We start from the raw sequence: 18274 nt of genomic DNA, 5'->3' as shown, positions 1-18274 counted from the left end.
GGTAGGTATTATTATTATTCCCATTTTACAGCTGAGGAAATTGAGCTTTAGAAAAATTTAAGTAGTTTATTCAAGGTCACACAGTGTATTTGTTTGCTAGGGCTGCCATAACCATGTACCACAGACTGGGTGGATCAAACTGCAGAAATTAATTTTCTTGCAATTCTGGAGGCTAGAAGTCCAAGATGAAAGTGTCAGCAGGATTGGTTTCTTCTACTGTCTCACTCCTTGGCTTGTACGTGGCTGCCTTCTTCCCTGATCTTCCCACATATGGTCTTTGTGTGTGTCTACGTCCTTTTCTCCTCTTCTTATAAGGAGGCTAGTGATACTGGATTAGGGCCTATTCATATGACCTTTTCACCTTAATTACTACTTTAGAGGCTCTACCTCCCAATACGGTAACATTCCTAGGTATTGGAGGTTAAAACTTCAACATAGGCATTTTGAGGGGGGAGTCATAATTCAGATCATAACACACAGTTTCTAAGAGGCAGGGTCAGATCTGGGTAACTCCAGATTTTGTTCTTATCCACAAGACCAACATATTCTTCCTTTTCATAGCAGTAATTACCATCCTACACACACACACACCCACACCCACACCCACACACACGAAATTTCTTTTTCTTGAGTTTTTGTTTGATTTCTTTTTTGTCTTTATTTAGTTATTTTTTTATGGTGATCAGAATAAGAATTACTGAAAATATTTTTTGAAGACATGACTATTTTGTATCTGACTACAACAAAAGTATAACTAAAATAGTATTAAAACATATCATCAGTGGGGCCTGACTGGTGGCATAGCAGTTAAGTTCACCCGCCCTGCTTTGGTGGCCCAGGATTTGCTGACCCAGATCCTAGGCGTGGACATACGCACCGCTTATCAAGCCATGCTGTGGCAGGTGTCCCACATATAAAATAAAGATGGGCATGGATGTTAGCTCAGCAAAAAGAGGAGGATTGGTGGCAGGTGTTAGTTCAGGGCTAATCTTCCTCAAAAAAAAAAAGTATCATCAATAACCAGAAGAAACTGTTTAACAAATGTGTGGTAGACGATAATTTTCTTAGGTTTTAAACAAAGCAAGAAAATGAGAAAAATAACATATTTGACTGCTTATTCTAGAAAAGAAAATGAAAGAACTTGAGACAAAGCCCAAAGGAAAGCTACTGAGTGTTTAAAAGTTGAATTAAATGTGCTTAACATATAAAGAGCTGTCTCAAAGTCACAAGAAAAACCAAAACCTCCGTAGATAAGTGGACAAAATATATGAATAAACAGTTTGCATTATGTTAAGCAAATACATGGAAGAAATATTCAGGCTCACACAGCATAAAAATACAAACTACTATTCCACAGCACAACTGGCCTACTCTCTTCAATAAGTTATTCTCATAAGAAGAAAATAATAAGGTTGGCACTGTTCTAGATCAAAAGACTTTTGAGGCATAACAATCAAATGCAGTGTTTGGTGTTTGGATGCTGGTTTAAACAAGTCAGCAATGAGACCTTTGGGAGCAACTGCAGATATGTAGATATGGACTGAGTATTAGATGATTTTGGGGAATTACTTATTAGATATGATAATAGTATTGTAGTTATGATAAAAAATGTTCTTAAAAAAATTCATGCTAGGGGCTGCCTCGGTGGGTGGTGGTTAAGTTTGCCCCCTCTGCTTCCACAGCCCAGGGTTTGCTGGTTCAGATCCCAGGTACAGACTTAACATTGTTCATCAAGCCATGCTGTGGAGGCATCCCACAGAAAATAGAGGAAGATGGGCACAGTGCTAGCTCAGTGACAATCTTCCTCAGGCAAAAAAAGGAAGATTGGCAACAGATTAGGGCTAATCTTTCTCACCAAAAAAAAAAAAAAAAGTGTGCTATAGTATTTAGGGGTGAAATATCCTGATATCTTGGAATTTGCTTTAAGATACTTCAGCCAAAATAATCAAATGAAGCAAATTTATCAAAATACAGACAATTGTTAAATCTAGGTAATAGGCATGTAGGTATCAGTTATATTCTTTTCTCTGCTTTTCTGTATGCTTAAGATTGTCATAATAAATTGAAAAATGTTAAGGAAGAAATGATAAATTAGTCAAAATAAGTATAACTGAAGAAAAGAGCTAACTGTGCAAATCAAGACTCCATTTCCCTTTTTTTTTCAATTTTAATTTTTTTTGGATGTACATCATATTTCAAATTCTGGATACCTTACATCATGTTCACCACCTGAACACTAATTATAGTGCATCCCCTCACATGTGACCCTAATCACCCCTTTTGCCCTCCCCCCTCCCCCCTTCCCCAATGGTAACCACCAGTCCAATCTCCAATGCTATGTGTTTTTTTTTTTGTCGTTTTTATCTTCTACTTATGAGTGAGATCATATGGTATTTGACTTTCTCCCTCTGACTTATTTCACTCAGCATAATACCCTCAAGGTCCATCCATGTTGTCACAAATGGCCGGATTTCGTCCTTTCTTATGGCTGAGTAGTAGTCCATCGTGTATAAATACCACATCTTCTTTATCCAGTCTTCCCTTGATGGGCACCTGGGTTGCTTCCAAGTCTTGGCTATTGTGTATAATGCCGCAATGAACATAGGGGTGCAAGTATCTTTATGCCTTTGTGTTTTCAAGTTCTTTGGATAAATACCCAGCAGTGGAATAGCTGGATCATATGGTAGATCTATCCTTAATTTTCTGAGGATACTCCAAACTGCTTTCCATTTCCTAATAAGTAAACATTTTAGGTGACATTACTGGTTATAATATAATAATTCTAAGATTTATTTGAATTTTCTATTTTATCTGTAGTCTAGATCAATATATCATAATGATGGGAAAATGGTCATTAAATGTAGAAAGTACATAATTTCTGGGAAAGTCTGCATATTTCAAAAAGTAAAATCATTGAATAGCAGGGATTTATGATAACCAAGATTAAAACAAATAGGGCTTTAAAATAGAAAGAGACTCTTCCTAATTTTTTGTTTGGGTATGTATTGCATTGGACTGAGCAATTAGCACCCATGTCCTGGTAAAGAGTCACTAAGTTCATGCATAAGATCATGCAACCTCAAATGGCTGAAGCAATCTATAAATAGTTATGAATTATTTTCTTTATTGGATTCCAAGAAAGCATAGAAATACTTTCTAGTAAAATTTCTGAAATCCTAGAATATATAAAGTACATAAAATATAATGAGAAGTAGCAGGAGCAGAAGAAAAATGAAGAGGGAGAGAGAGGAGGAAAAGAGAAAGGGGAAAAGAAGAGATAAAAAATTTAAACACTAGGGGCTGGCCCCGTGGCTGAGTGGTTAAGTTCGCGCGCTCTGCTGCAGGCGGCCCAGTGTTTCGTTGGTTCGAATCCTGGGCGCGGACATGGCACTGCTCATCGGACCACGCTGGGGCGGCGTCCCACATGCCACAGCTGGAAGAACCCACAACGAGGAGTGCACAACTATGTACCGGGGGGCTTTGGGGAGAAAAAGGAAAAAAATAAAATCTTTAAAAAAAAAAAAAAAAAAAAAAAAATTTAAACACTAATATTTGTAGAGTGTAAATGTGAATGTACTGCTTGGCCTTTTAATTATTATATTTGTATGTTTTTAAGAAGCTTAAATCATTAGAGAAAAACCTGAGCTATCAACTGTTGCCAATCTTCCTTTTTTTTTCTGCCTTTTCTCCTCAAGTCCCCCCAATGCATAGTTGTATATTTTAGTTGTGGGTTCTTCTAGTTGTTGCATGTGGGATGCCACCTCAATGTGACCTGACGAGCAGCGCCATGTCCGCGCCCAGGATCGAAGCAGTGAAACCCTAGGCCACCAAAGTGAAGCACGCAAACTTAACCACTTGGCTGCAGGGCTGGCCCCTGAAAATCTGATATTTTAAATTTGTGATTTTAATTAAATATTTAAAATTTTTGAATATTTATTATTTATAAGGCAAATTAAAGCAAGATATCATCTCTGTGGATCTACCAGCAATACACATATTGCCGTGGCATCATAAATTTGTTCAACTTTTGGAAAGCAAAATTGTAGCAAAGTTTCAGGAGATCCCCAGAGCATGACCAATGGGGAAGAAAGAGGAGAAGAGGTATCAGCATGGGAACTGATGTGATAAGATGGGAAGGGGAAGGAACTATAGATCCAGAGAAGTAGGAAGGAGTTAGTGAAAAAGCCTGGCGAAGGATTGTGGTTAAAGCAAAGGGGACTAAAATTCATCCCGGGTATCTCAAGGTCAGGGACTTTGTGGAAGAAGGAAATGAGTTCTATGAAGAATGGATGCAGAGAAATATAAGTCCAGGACCAGCAGAGAGATGAGCAGAGTAGATACCACAGGATGTGACTAGAGGAGGGATGAGAAGGGAAGTTTCTGAAAGGGTGTTTTTGGGGGGAGATTTGTTTACTTTCTTTTGTTTTTTTCATTTTTGTATATAATGGTACCATAAAGAATTGGGCATAATGGGCTAAATCTGTGATACTGTATAATCTGTATACCATTTGGTAACTTTAGATATGTAACCACCATGAATTCTTCCACAAATTCAGGATGTGTGTGGAGGGTGGGGAGATTGCTGTTTCCGAACACCTTACTAAGCACGCATCTCTCTCCTCCCCTGAATTGTCCAAGGATACTTAGGCCAGTGTTTGGGGAGGAGCAGCCTAACTCCTGAATCCATCCCAAAACATAGTCTGTTTCACTCATTCACACTTGATGTGGCTCCACTATCTTATGGTGCTGGCATGATGATCTTGTTCAAGTACATCATTGCATAGTCAGCAAGGTTCTTTGATGGCAGGTGATCCCACTGTTTAGTGCTAAGCCTGTCCCAAGATATCCGACTTAGAGCCACTCAAGGCTCCATATTTTCAATACCATCCTACAAGATTATAGAGTCAGCTAATTTCAGCATCTGCAACCCAATGGATCCAGGACCCAGATTCTTTCTTCATTCCCCGCTCCAGAAATACACATTAGAGACTGGGCAGCTTTTCCTTTTCAACCCTTAAAACGCATAAGGTCTGTGAATCTCTGCCTTTATATGTTATCTTGGTATTCAAAATCTCTTTACTAAAGTAGTTCTCCCACAGTGATTTCAGAGAGCCCTATGCTCATCCTTCTGGAATTCCAAAATGATCCACTGGCACCTCTCATTGGAGAAGAAGAAAATCTGCAATATAACCTTCCTACTGTTAAAAGTAGGACATTATGGGTGAGTGTAGGTCTGTAAACACACATAATTTAGGAGCAAAAACTGATTTCCTCTGCTTTACTTGTATCCAGAAAGAATTGTATGATATGCGCACAAGTAGAACAGCATAAGTGAACTCAGGCACGCAGTCACTTGCTTTTTCATCTCCTCTATACATCACAATAGGGAATGAGCAAGGAAGGATGGAGGACAGAACTGAGCATGTACTATGGACTAGTCATTATGCTAGACTCTTTCATATATTTATATATATGTTAGGGAGGTAGGTATTACAATCCCCATGATATAGAGGAGAAAATTGAGTCTCAGAGAGTTTAAGAAATTTATTCCAGATTGTGCAGCTAGAAAACATTCTGGAAACGATCACAATTTACTTGAAACATGTCCCAGAACATCCTTGTGCAGCACCTTGAAATAGAGTTTTCCCTTTGCTACTGTAAGGGAGGAAAAAGTTTTCCTCAACCAGTTTAGGGTCCCTGGCTGGGTCTGAAAATTAAACTGACAAAGACAGATTAACAGGAGAAAAGCATACTAATTTTATTGACTTTTTTCATGTACGCGGGAGCCTTCACAAGAGAATGAAGACCTGAAGAAGTGATGAGAGCAGGAATCTTTTATACCTGTTAGATAAAGAAACAATAAATTTGTGAAGAATTGACAAGAATTGAGCCAGGGGTAGTAAATGGTGAAGAAGTAACTAGAAAGTTAAGGGTTAGTTTAACCAGGTTTGCTCATACAGGTTAGTTTTACTTCTAAGCCTAACCCCTTAACCTCTTAACCCTCATCTTTTATCCACTAAGTCTGTTAACTCGAATATTAGCCTGAAGGTAGGTTTTAACTTGAATAGACCTAGTCTGTTATAATGAAACCTGTTACCTTGCATAAATTAACCATATGGAGGTCATAAAGGATAGGAAATTATCCTAAAGGAATGAAATTGTTTGCAGTAGACCCATCTAAACAAGAATGTGTATAAATAGCTTGAATTAGCCTGTGTTTGCTTGTGCTAAGCACATTTACTCTAAAGGAACCTTCTTTTAAAAAATTAAATCTAGAAACAGTGCAAGTAGCATGCCTGGTCCATAAAGAGACCAGTAGGTGAAGGAGGGGGCTGGTGATGTCAGCACCTTTTAGGGTAAAGGAGGAAGGAATCCTAACTCATTAGCCAATCAGGCTCTGAGGCCACTTCCCAAAGCGACTTCCTGTCTCTCCTCTTTCTCTCTCTCCGTTTTGGTGGTGGGCTGGTGAGTGTGCACTTAATTTTGCTCCCTAATTGTTTTGAATTTCTCTTCCATTTAAGCCATATTTCTTGGTAGCAGGCCTTTATTTCAAGCCAGCATTGGACTGTGTGTAAGAGGCAAGGTGATTAATCTTGGCTGTGTGGAGACTGGAGGAAGGCAGTGAAATGCTCTGCCTGGCTTGTTTCCACGTGGGCCTCTGCAGTCCTGGGTCTGCCTTCCTTCCTTGAGAACTGGTGACCCAGAACAACAGATTCTGCTTCATATACAGAGTGCCTGTGTTCCTGAAAAATGCCTGGAGGTAATTGTTATTATTCCAAAGCTATTTTAACCTATATCTTCCTGAGTGAGAAGGTAGATCTGGGGGGGAGGAGTTCAGACAAGTACATTTTAATTCTCCTGCGTTTGCAAGTCCCAGGTCCTAGTGAAGACTAGAAACCAACCAATACTCTAAATATCTTGATTGAGCAATCGAGGATTTTTCTATTAAAAGCAAAACCACGCTGATGGCTTTTATGTGAATATATTTTGCCCACTTCAGTTTAAGTAAGGGGTGGTTTATTTTGCTGTGAACACATATTTAATGTTGAGAAGGAAAGACAGCATGAACCAGAGAAACCACGTGGTCTTTGTACTCACTGGGGCAGAAGGGGCATGCTTGCAATGTTTACTTAGCAAAATGTGTGCTGGATATCTTCCTGAAATTATGGTGTTAAGTGAGTGAATTCATATTTTTGCATTAAGTTAGGAAAAACTGAAATGTTTTTGGGTTGTAAATATGCAAAGTAAGAGAAGAAGCCTCTGGGAATTCCTCCAAAGCTATTTATTTTAAAAGTCTTAAAAGGCTAAGATCGTATCTTGTGAAACATCTAGTTTTCCAGTTATGAAGTTTTGCTGATTAGGAGAAAAATAAGTTTCTTTCCAGTGGCTGTATGCTTTAGTTCTTAAGGAGGATCTTTATATAGAATACTTTGGAGTCTTCATTTTTAAGTGGGGAATGAGGGGAAGAGGGAAGCAAATTTTTCTCCTTTTTTCTTAAAAGACATAGAATCTTGTATTTGGAAGGGCCCTTATGAATATATGAGTTACTTTCCTGACTGCAAGATTATTGTGAAAAGTGTGAAATTGTTAGGCAGAATATCTGCATTCCTCCTCATTAGCTGGTTGAGCTTGGACACTTAATAATAGAAACAACATATTAAACACTTAACTACATATCAGCTATAGTGCAAAGTATTTTATATTTATTTTACCTCATTTAATCTTCACAGCAGTTCCAGGAGGTAGGTGGTATTTGCCCTCATTTTACAGAAAGGGAATCTGAGGCTCAGAGGGGTTGCATAACTTGCCCAAAGTCACAACAAATGTATAGGGGAGCCGGGATTCAAATCCAGTTCTGTCCAACTTCAAAATCCATTGTCTTAACCACTAAGCTGAGTTGCCTACCATTTTAGTCTCTAAACCTTGCTTACATGCCTGTAAAATGGAGATGACATAATACTTGTAAAATGAGGTAATATATGGAAAGTGCTTTATAAATTCTAAGCTAGTCAAAGTCTTATGAAATGAATAAAATATCAAGTTAACAGAGTAGAAGGTTTTATTGCCTCTTGCATCCTGATTTCAAGTTAGTCCTTCCTGCTGTTTTGACCCAAAGCCCTCAGGTAGTGTATTTTCATTTGTTCCACCAGCAGTGGGACTGGGACTGAGTGCCATGGTGGTCTCTTGGAATAAGCTGCATCATCAGGATTTCTGATCTCACCATTTTGATTTCATATATGCTCTGAGTGGATTCCTCCTGCACTTGAGAGGTTAAAACAGTTGGTATTTTTGCCTAAAATAGCTGACAATGAGTGGAAAACAAAACGTGGGAGTCTGTTCTGATAGCAGTGACTTATAGAGCTATCTCTAAAAGAGAACTATGCCAAGCAACCAGTTTAGTATTTACTTCCTATACAAAGTTTCGTATTGTTTCCTTTTGCTTCAGGTTGAAGATGGAATCCACTGAGGAAGGCAGGCCTAGGTCTTCAGCATCCTGTGTGCCAGTCCAGAAGTGGCACTGTGGAAGCCTCTATAACATCTGCGGCAGACCCCCTAAAAATCAAGGGCCTGGGTCTGAACATTCTCAGTAGGAATGGTTAAAGGCTGATGGGACCATACAGGCAAGTACTTGAACTTTGACCAAGATATGATGCCTTAAAGTGTTCTCTGTATCACATATATGTGTCTTTTCCATCTAAAAAAGATAGGAGGTTCTTTGAGTTACCATTGTATCTCATAATGCTGGATACACATTTGGCACTGAGGAAACTGGAATGGAGCTAGGTAAAACTGAGTGGTAACATAATCTTAAAATGGAAGCGTCAGCTGATTGAGTATTATCAATTTGCAGTTTGTATCAGGCCTTCATGAAGCATCTGTTCACATACTTAAAATGTACCTATTGGCCATAAGCACCAGTACTTTGAAGCATTTACTAGTGCCCACAGGGAACAAAATGAGTGGGTCATTGGTTGTTACGGGGTATTTATAAAATATTTACTTTAGCTCCCTAAATAATTCAGTATATGAAATGGCCTTCATGCAGTAGAATGACACTTGCTGAAGCATGACTAGAATCCTGTAGGGAGCATCACACATTGGGAAAGGCATCATATACTTCATATTAGGATTTATGTGCTAGGCTTTGCGCTATGTGCCAAGGACACAAAGACCAGGCCCTTTGCAGTCTGGGTTTTGTTTGTTAGATGAGACAAATAGAGAAGTTGCACCTTTAAATCAATAATTATTTTCCTGTAAGAAGTACTTGGATCATGGAGTTTTGAGGTAGACATTGTTAAAACTATGGAAACCTCTAACTTCATATCTTGCTTCCTGTCTACGTTTCCTTAGTTAATCTCACATGCTGTTGATTTGGAAACATTTTACATAATTAAACATTGTTCAAGTATAAGACAAGAAAGGAGTAAAATAACAGATTATATCTCTGGGTTCCTTAAAACACCTCAGTTTCTTTCTGACCTACTGAGCCCGTATGTCATTCTTAATACATTCTAAGCAAACCATCTTCTGTAGCTCTCCTTATTTCACGTAGGTAGTGGCACCGTGAATTGAAAATATGGAGTTTTGACAGAATGAGGTTTAAATTCTAGCTCTTAATAGCTAGGCGACCTTAAGAAATTCATTTAACTTCTCTGAGCCTCAAATTTGCTCGTAAATATGAGGTTGTTGTAAAGTTTGACTGAAATGATTTCTATAGTTCTTGACAGATAATAGGGATTTTTAAGAATGATTACCACTTCCTTTCTGTCAGCTTATTTTAGTTATACCCATCCTTTAAGGCACTCCTGTCCAACAGAACTTTCTGTGATGATGGAAATGTTCTATATTTGTACTGCCCCGTATGATAGCCATTAGCCACGTGGGGCTCTTGACCAATTAAAATGTGACTGGGGTGACTGAGGAATTTAACTTTTATTTAAATGGCAGCATGTGGTGTTACCTATTGGAAAGTGCGGTTTTTTTAATTGAGATATAATTGACGTATAACAGTTTCACTTCTACAACATAATGATTCAATATTTGTATATATTGTGAAATGATCACCATAATAAGTCTAGTTAAGATCCATCACCACACCTAGCTACAAATTTTTTTCTTCTGAGAACTTTTAAAATCTACTCTCAGCAACTTTCAAATATATAATACAGTATTTTAAGTGCAATTTTAAGTCTCATTCAAGACCCATCTTCTTTCTTCATGAAGTGTTCCTTGACCAATGATTCTTCTTTTCTTAACATTTCATAACTTGCTCTCTCACTTATTTGGTACTTACCATGGACATTAGTTTTCATGAAGCATGTCTTTCTAGCTAGATTGTATTTAGGTTATGGATTTTTAAATCTCCACATTGCTACATGAAAAGGAATGTGACAAAAGTATAACTAATATTTTTAGTTAATAAGTTTTAAATGATCCTTAAATGTGATAGAAAAAAAATTCTAGTTAGTAATTAGGTGAAGAATAGGGAATAGTCTGAAGGTTGCTTGCAGGGATGAACTTCATGTCCAGTCTGTTTCACCTGAAAGTTCAGATTACATTCAAACTCTGGAAGAGGAAATGAAAGCTGCTTTCTTATATTGCCGTCTTGTGGCTGACTTGGGCTCCAGATGATGCTAATTCAATTTTGCTATGTCAAGGGAAGATTTTCTTTAATTTATCGTGATAAAAGTTTACCAAGAGTAAAGGTTAAATGCAATCTGCATTAGCTCAAATGAAATTGAAATATGTTTGAAAAAAAACTTACTATTTTGGATTACCTTCTCATTTATCTGAATTTTATGAGTTCTTGGCTCCGGCCTTCCTCCCCTACCCCTGCTTTATTTTTTTTAGGATTTCGTGAATTTGATGACTGGTTACAAGTGTTTTCTGCAGTCACATACCCCATGCACTTGGAGAGGCTGGCAGTAATCCATGCCATTTTTGCCCCGTCTCCCTGAATTTGTTCCCATGGTTTCCAAGCTCTGGTTGCCACCAGCACCTGGCTCCTTCCTTTTGCGTACCTGTTCTCTTATTGTGAGACTGTTGACTTTTATAAACGTTCAGAGATTGGTTAGAGTTACAGTACAGTTTTACCCAAACTTTTAAATTTATGCCAAAAGCTGAGCTTTTGCAGAAGTCACACCTTAATCTAATGACTTTGGGAATTAGGTGACATTCTCTAAATAGATGGGTCAATTTATGTTACTGAATGGAGATTCAAATAAAGAATGAACAGTTTTCCTTGAGGTTAATTTTCCTCGAGGCTGTGTGGGTATGGCTTGGTGTGGAGTGGGCCAGTGCGCATTTAAGTCTTCTAATCATAACCTTTGTGTATTTTTTAACTTACTATTTTTTTATTTTCCAGAAATGATGCTAGGTAGCTGATAGATCTGTAGTTCAACTTGATTCCTAGATAGAAGCTGGATTCATCTAATACCAGAAGTAAGTGTAAAAGAAAACCTTCATTTTTACCTCATTTGGATTTCTAATCATCTAGCAAGTTTTGGTGCTCAGTGTTCTCTGTGGCTGAAATTTGGTAGTTGAAGAAGCCTTAGTTCTATCTTAACAGGGTTTTCCTGGTTTAGGGACAAGTAGTAGGCAGTGGTTTGCCCTTTACCAGTCAGTCATTTGTAGTTTGCCATGATGAAATGCATGTTAAGTCCGTGTTTCAGCTGATGACCCTGATTAAACACATGCTCTGAGCAGACTATAGCTAGGGCAAACACTTGGAATTGAATTCTGCTTCTTGGAATTCTTACTGGGATCTAGGCCATGATCCCAGGGGATTCTTAAATCTTTGAATCATGAATTTGATACAATACTTTGTTGTGCCTTGATCTTTTGTGATATCTCTTTGAGATAGAACTAAGGTCAAGAATCCTTAATCTAAAAATTCAAACACTACAGATAAAACACTGATAACTGGTAGAATTCTGTCAACACTTATCTTGGCAGTTTTTAAACTAATCATTATTTTATTAGTTTATATATAAGATTAAGAGGATCTTAGAGTTGGTTAAATCAATTTTTGTCAAGCTCATATAATGCAACACTATATGGTTGCTTAAAAGTTATAATACAGGTTTATCTTTCTTGGAATGGAAGGGTATTCATGATACATTAAGTTAAAAACAAGTTATAGAGCAATATGTATAATCCCTTTTCTGCTTAAACATTTTTATACAGTTATGTTTACTTGAGAAATCGTCTGAAAGGATATATAGATGATCCCCAACTTATAATGGTTCAACTTATGATTTTTCGACTTTACAATGGTGCAAAAGTCATATGCATTCAGTAGAAGTCACACTTCAAATTTTGAATTTTGATGTTTGCCTGGGCTAGTGATATGCAGTTCAATACTCTCAGTGAGTTGGAGCTCCCAGTTAGCCATGCCATCATGAGGGTAAAGAACTTACACACTTAACAACCATTCTTTACCCATACAACCATTCTGTTTTTTACTTTCATTACAGTTTTCAATAAATTACATGAGATATTCAACACTTTATTATAAAATAGGCTTTGTGTTAGATGATTTTGCCCAACTGTAGGCTAATGTAAGTGTTCTGAGCACATTTTAGGTAGCCTGGGCTAAGCTATGATGTTCAGTAGGTCAGGTGTGTTAAATGCTTTTTCAACTTAACAATATTTTCCACTTACAATGGGTTTATCAGGACATATCCCTATTGTAAGTTGAGGAAGATCCGTACTCAGATAGTAGGGATTATTGTCCTAGAGTTGGGCTATTGGTAATCTTGTTAACCTGAATTTTCTGACTTTATTATATTCACATATTGTATAATTTAAAGTTATTTTAAGCAACCTAAATGGGACAGGCCTATATTCTCTTCCTGTGCTTGCATGTTTCAGCAGATAATGGGGTACATATGAGGGTGAAATACAAATATTCAAAGTAATATCAGCACTTGAAATGATTTTTTCGCTTTTGCAGAAATGAAATCTCACGTTACTGAAACTAGATCTGAGTCTCACTTCTTTCCCAGCCTGGAACTCCTGGGTGCTGTGAGTCCTGGATATATAATAGATGGTGACAACATCTTTCTTTTATGGTAAGGCTTATGTTGAAACTGAGAGTTTTGACACACATATGAATCTTTGAAAATTCAGCTTTGTGACTTCATGGTTAGGTGCTGAGGTGCTACAAATTGTATTGTTTATAATGTCAATTAAACACGTTGACAGGTAGCATAGTATAGCAGTTACACATGGATTCTGGAGTCAGACTGGGTTCAGACCCATCCACCATCACTTAACCAGCTATGTACCCTTGGCAAGTTTCTTAAGATCTGAGTGTCTTAGTGTCTTTATATCTTAGAAGATGATAATAATAGTATCTGCGTCAAAAGAATAGTACTCGACTTTGAAGAATGAATTAGGTAATAAACATGTGGGGTTTAGAACATTGTTAAGCATGTGGTAAATGCTCAGTAGATGTTAGCTATTTTATCATCAGAGTCCATGTGTGTATTTATCTTAGACCTTGTATGACTTGGCAGTTTCTGACACCTGCACAATACGTTGTCCAAAATTCTTTGTTTTGATTGCTTCTGAGCATCTTTCTGCCAATTGGCCTATCCCTTATTATCTTTACCCCTAGCACCCAAAACCTAATTTAGTTTTAGAATAAGGCAAAGAATGGTAATAAGGACTATAATGTGTATCCCTATAAAATTGTTTCAATAACATTTTCTTTAATTAATTAATCTTGTTCTTGGCACTAATTTATCATCTAATTCTTCATTTTGTGTATCTAGCTGGACCAGTTGATACTTTCTTCTAGTTCTTGACTGACTCTTTAAAAATTTAGATGTAGTGATTCCTACAAGTCACTTAATGTCTTTAACTGTTTCCTAAAATGATTGGAGATAAACTTTGATGGCTGTTCCTCTCACTGCTTGAAGCCTTAGGTAGTGGGATTTTAGTCCATCATATATCAAAGCTGACTTGTCTTCACTCAGGGCACCATGGGGATGGGTTGGCTGTCTGTTAGTGCCTTCTGATTTTTGCGGAGTCAAACAATTACAAAGCAGATGGTAATTCTAGACCAAGAAAATGTGCCTGTGGTTAAAAAAAACCAAAAAACAAAATTAATGTTAAAACATGAGGATATAGTATATAGAGAACATTTTGATTACAGTAGTATTTGAATAGCACTGATCTAGGGCTATGAAAGAAAAAGCTCTTAGTCAGTTGATTCTAGGGGTGACTGAAATATTATACTCTGAAGTCATTCATGTTTAAATTTTAAATGGTTTACTCAGTTTTCTACTGCGTGGTTGTTCACACATTTCAGGGCAGTGTTGAAAATATCTTTTTCTTTGCAGCATGAAGGTAGATGATTCTTCAAATTAAAGATGGAAGCTGACTTCTCACCAGAAATGGTTTGTAGAATCAACTTACAAAAATGTCAGAGGCAGCGAAGGAAAGAGTAAAATATTTCTTTCTATCAGCCTTCGATTCTTTGCTAGATTGTAAACTTCATGAAAGCAGAATAACTTCCTTATCCCTAATGCCTGGCCCAGAATAGATACTCAAAAAATAGTTGAAATGAATGGAAATCTCCCTTGGTTTTTTTTTTTCTTCCTTTTTTAATCTCTGGAAAATGGCAACCATCGTAATGGCATTTCCACAAGACATTTACATGGAATAACTAGGACTTAAATTTTGATTCTGATGTAAAATGTACATGTAGGTACATTAAACTATCTTGGTAATAATAAGTCTACTTAAAACTCTTAATATTTGAGGCCAGCCCCTTGGCCAAGTGGTTAGGTTCTCATGCTCCACTTCGGCAGCATAGGGTTTTGCTACTTTGAATCCCAGGTGCAGACCTAACACTGCTCATCAAGCCATGCTGAGGCAGCGTCCCACATAGCACAACTACAAGGACCTACAACTAGAGTATACAACTGTGTACTGGGGGGTCTTGGGGAGAAGAAGAAGAAAAAAGATTGGCAACAGATGTTAGCTTAGGTGTCAGTCTTAAAAAAAAAACCTCAATATTTGATTATGACTTGATCTTTCAAGAGGCAATGAAGAATGACTGCCAAAACAACGTACGTACGTAAGGAATAGATATATAAAAGCTTACTGATATTTAATAGGAAATCTTTTATTATGAACAGTTTATTTATAGCTTTATTGGATATTTATCACTGACAGAAATTGCACTTACCACTCATGTACGGTTAAACAGTCATTATTTCTGCTTTATATTTAATATTGAAATATTCTTAATTGTTTTGGCTAAATTAATACCTTGGGACTTGTTTTTGCCCTGTATACTGTATTTACATCCATGAGGGTATATTTAACATGCAAAGGGTACCAAATACTCATTCAAATAATGGAAGTCTGGTACATCTCACTGTGTTTTGGAATGAGATTTAATACTCATGCTCATACCAGAATCACACAAATGGTATGCAACTATAATCACTTCTGTTAGAGTATGAAATCTATTTTTTAGATTAAGATCCTTCTATTAAAACAAATAGAAGTATCAAATTAGTTTTAGAGTAGATGATGCTAACAGTCTAAGATTCAAAGATAACGGAATAATTATCTCAAACTCTTGGAGAAATATGGTATGTAAATACTCATAATATACCTGATATTTACTTAGAATATCTATGCAAGATCAAAATCAAACTTCATGGTAAAAATACCAGTTTTGAAAGGTGAAAGTAACCTGTAATTAAAGGTATAAGTAATTTATAAGCACAAATTGTGCTGACAGAGTTTATCCAGACTCCTTACCATAGAAAGAATAGATTAAGGATCTATAAGTGAAAAGCAAAATTTAAACCTATAGAAAAGCAAAGACTGTGACATTGGAGTACATATAAGCACAAAAAGGAAAGTGATAAATTTGTGCACACTAAAATGTTTGCATACCTTGCACCTGACAAAGGACTCCATATGAATGAAGAAAATGATCAAAGGATATGAACGGGCAATTCATAGATGAGGATCCCTGAGTAGTCATTCATAGGAAAAGATGCTTAATCTCACTAGTAATCAAAGAATTGCACATTAAAACAACATTGATATACAATTTTACTGCCATTAGATGGGCAAAAATGAAAACAACATAAACCTCACACTTCCACACATTGCTAAGTCTGGAGTGTTGGGCTCTCATCATTTCTGGTGTCACTGAAATTTGCTGTTACTTTGGAGAATGGTTTGGCAGCATCTAGTTTATTTGAAGATGCTTATACACTAACCCAATCTCTGGGTATTATACTTTATAGGAATTCTTGGCATGTGTACTCAAGGAGATATACAGAAAGTTCACTGTGGTATTGTTTTTAATTGTAAAAACCTGGAACCAATGTCCATTAGAAGGATGGATAAATAAATTGTGGTATATTTGTAGTATTTGGCTGTTAAAATGAATTAACATAAAGTATGTATTAACTTGATTACATCTCAAAAATAATGATGACTTAAAAATGACCAAGTGATATGTGCTGTGTGATAAGATTTAGCAGTTTTAGAACACGCAAAAGTGTTGTGTACACTTTTAAAAGTGTAAAAGCATGCATAAATACCAAAATCTGGTTTGTTTACCTTCAGAGGAGGAGAAGAAAGGTGGATTGAGGTGTACACAGGGAATGCTTCAATTGTATCTGCAGTGTTACTGCATTAAAAAATAGCAAATGTGAGAAAGGTTTGGGTTTATTAAAGCTGAGTGATGGTGATTCTCCACACATTTTTGATATGCTTGATATTTGATAATAAAAGCCAATATTTTAAAAAGCTCTTTTTGTGAATGAGTCTCTGTATCCCAGCCTTGAGTGACTTTGGTGGTCTCATCCCCAGGAGCACCAGTGAAGGGTTTGTCTATGCCATGACAGGAAAGGACACATGCCACCAAGAAGGTTTGTCAGTTCCCAGTGTTCCAGACTACTGGGATATTAAGACTTTGTAACTCCCTCCCTTTTTTTCTAGCTGGCAAAATATGTAGGCCCCCTCCCCCGCCCCCAAAATGTGTGTATATATAAAATGTATTATTCCTACAGGCTTTTAGCCAAATGGGTTGGAAATTGGAAACTGATTTAGAGAGAAAATGGTGTGGGGGAACACTAAGGTTTTGGGAATCAGTAGGATGATCTTGAAGAAGCAGGAAGGGAACATATTGCAGTGAAAATGTAACTTGGCTAGGATCACAAAGTTAGGTACTGGTCGAATTTGAATGCTTTGTGTTTCATAACTTTAAATGAGATTGTACACTTATTGTACTTTAATATTTCCACATTTGGCATAGTTAAAATCAGAAAACGCACAAAAGGCTCAGATAGCTAAAATAGATGTCATTACATGCTTTACACATGAACTCCGAATTTTCTTTGAATCCAATTTGCACCACTAGAATTGTTACTACTCTGAACTCACAAGACATTTTGGGAAATGTATACAAAGGCCAAGATGGCCCTTTCTGATTACAGTGAGCAAATTACACACAGACAAAAAGCTAGCAGAAAGTTATTTAACAAGGACAGGTTTTTGTTTAAAGGAGAAAAGTTTAGTATTATAGATTCATAACCCATAAAAGGGTTAGCTGGGCTTGGTGTCCACTGAGTTGCTGACTTATTGGATGGTATCTGTTACCTATTTCGGGGTCACATCATCTGGAAAAGTGGTTACAAAAAACAGCATTAAGGCTTATATCCCAAGGAACCCTCAAGCCCTCCTCAGCTTAATTTCTCATAGGAATTCTAATAGACTCAGAGATTGGGCAGAAAATCATACTGCAAGCAAAGAAAAAGTAATAAGGTAACAACAGTAATTAGGGTAAAACAGGTACAAACATTTAAATAATTAGAAGCAGGTCTAGGAGAGCACACAGGCAGAAAACCTCAAAAAAGCTGTGACGGGCGGAGCAGATGGCTAGTGGTTATGTTCTTCGCACCTCCACTTTCGCGGCCTGGGTTTGCAGGCCCCTGGGGGGCGGGGGACTACAGGGATGACACGGACAGACCTACACACCACTCATCAAGCTTTGCTGTGGCGGCATCCTACATATAAAATAGAGGAAGATTGGCAGGGAAGTTAGCTCAGGGGCAATCTTCCTCACCAAAAAAAAGAAAAAAACATGTGACAAACATGTGACAGCTGATCCTCTCAATTTCAAGCGCTGTAATGAACGTTTCATAAGGCAGACTTCTAAATCAAGGACAGTTCTATTTGCTTTAAATGTATATACAGGATGTGTAAAAGCTGGGAAGATGTCTCTTTCAAGATG

General features: G+C 37.2%; 1 long non-coding RNA gene and 2 other non-coding genes across 4 annotated transcripts; all 3 read left to right on the top strand.

Annotated features, from left to right (window-relative positions):
- The first annotated feature begins 5474 nt into the window (after positions 1-5474).
- On the top strand, positions 5475-16790 carry LOC102148543 (uncharacterized). 2 transcript variants are annotated; one of them, XR_001379108.3, is made up of 5 exons: positions 5475-6760; positions 8447-8621; positions 11366-11442; positions 12956-13073; positions 14349-16790. It is a non-coding gene; the product is annotated as an uncharacterized lncRNA (long non-coding RNA). The 2 variants fall into 2 exon arrangements; XR_011440364.1 differs by having other exon boundaries at positions 6406-6465.
- LOC111769766 (small nucleolar RNA SNORD126) lies at positions 11633-11709 on the top strand. The gene has a single exon (XR_002802582.1). It is a non-coding gene; the product is annotated as a small nucleolar RNA SNORD126 (small nucleolar RNA).
- Positions 13898-14045, top strand: LOC111769758 (small nucleolar RNA SNORA79). The gene has a single exon (XR_002802573.1). It is a non-coding gene; the product is annotated as a small nucleolar RNA SNORA79 (small nucleolar RNA).
- Positions 16791-18274: the final 1484 nt, after the last annotated feature.

This window comes from Equus caballus, chromosome 1 (genome assembly GCF_041296265.1).
Source record: "Equus caballus isolate H_3958 breed thoroughbred chromosome 1, TB-T2T, whole genome shotgun sequence".
Taxonomy (NCBI): domain Eukaryota; kingdom Metazoa; phylum Chordata; class Mammalia; order Perissodactyla; family Equidae; genus Equus; species Equus caballus.
The sequence above is the reverse complement of the archived record's forward strand: the minus strand, read 5'-3'. Positions and strand labels throughout refer to the sequence as shown.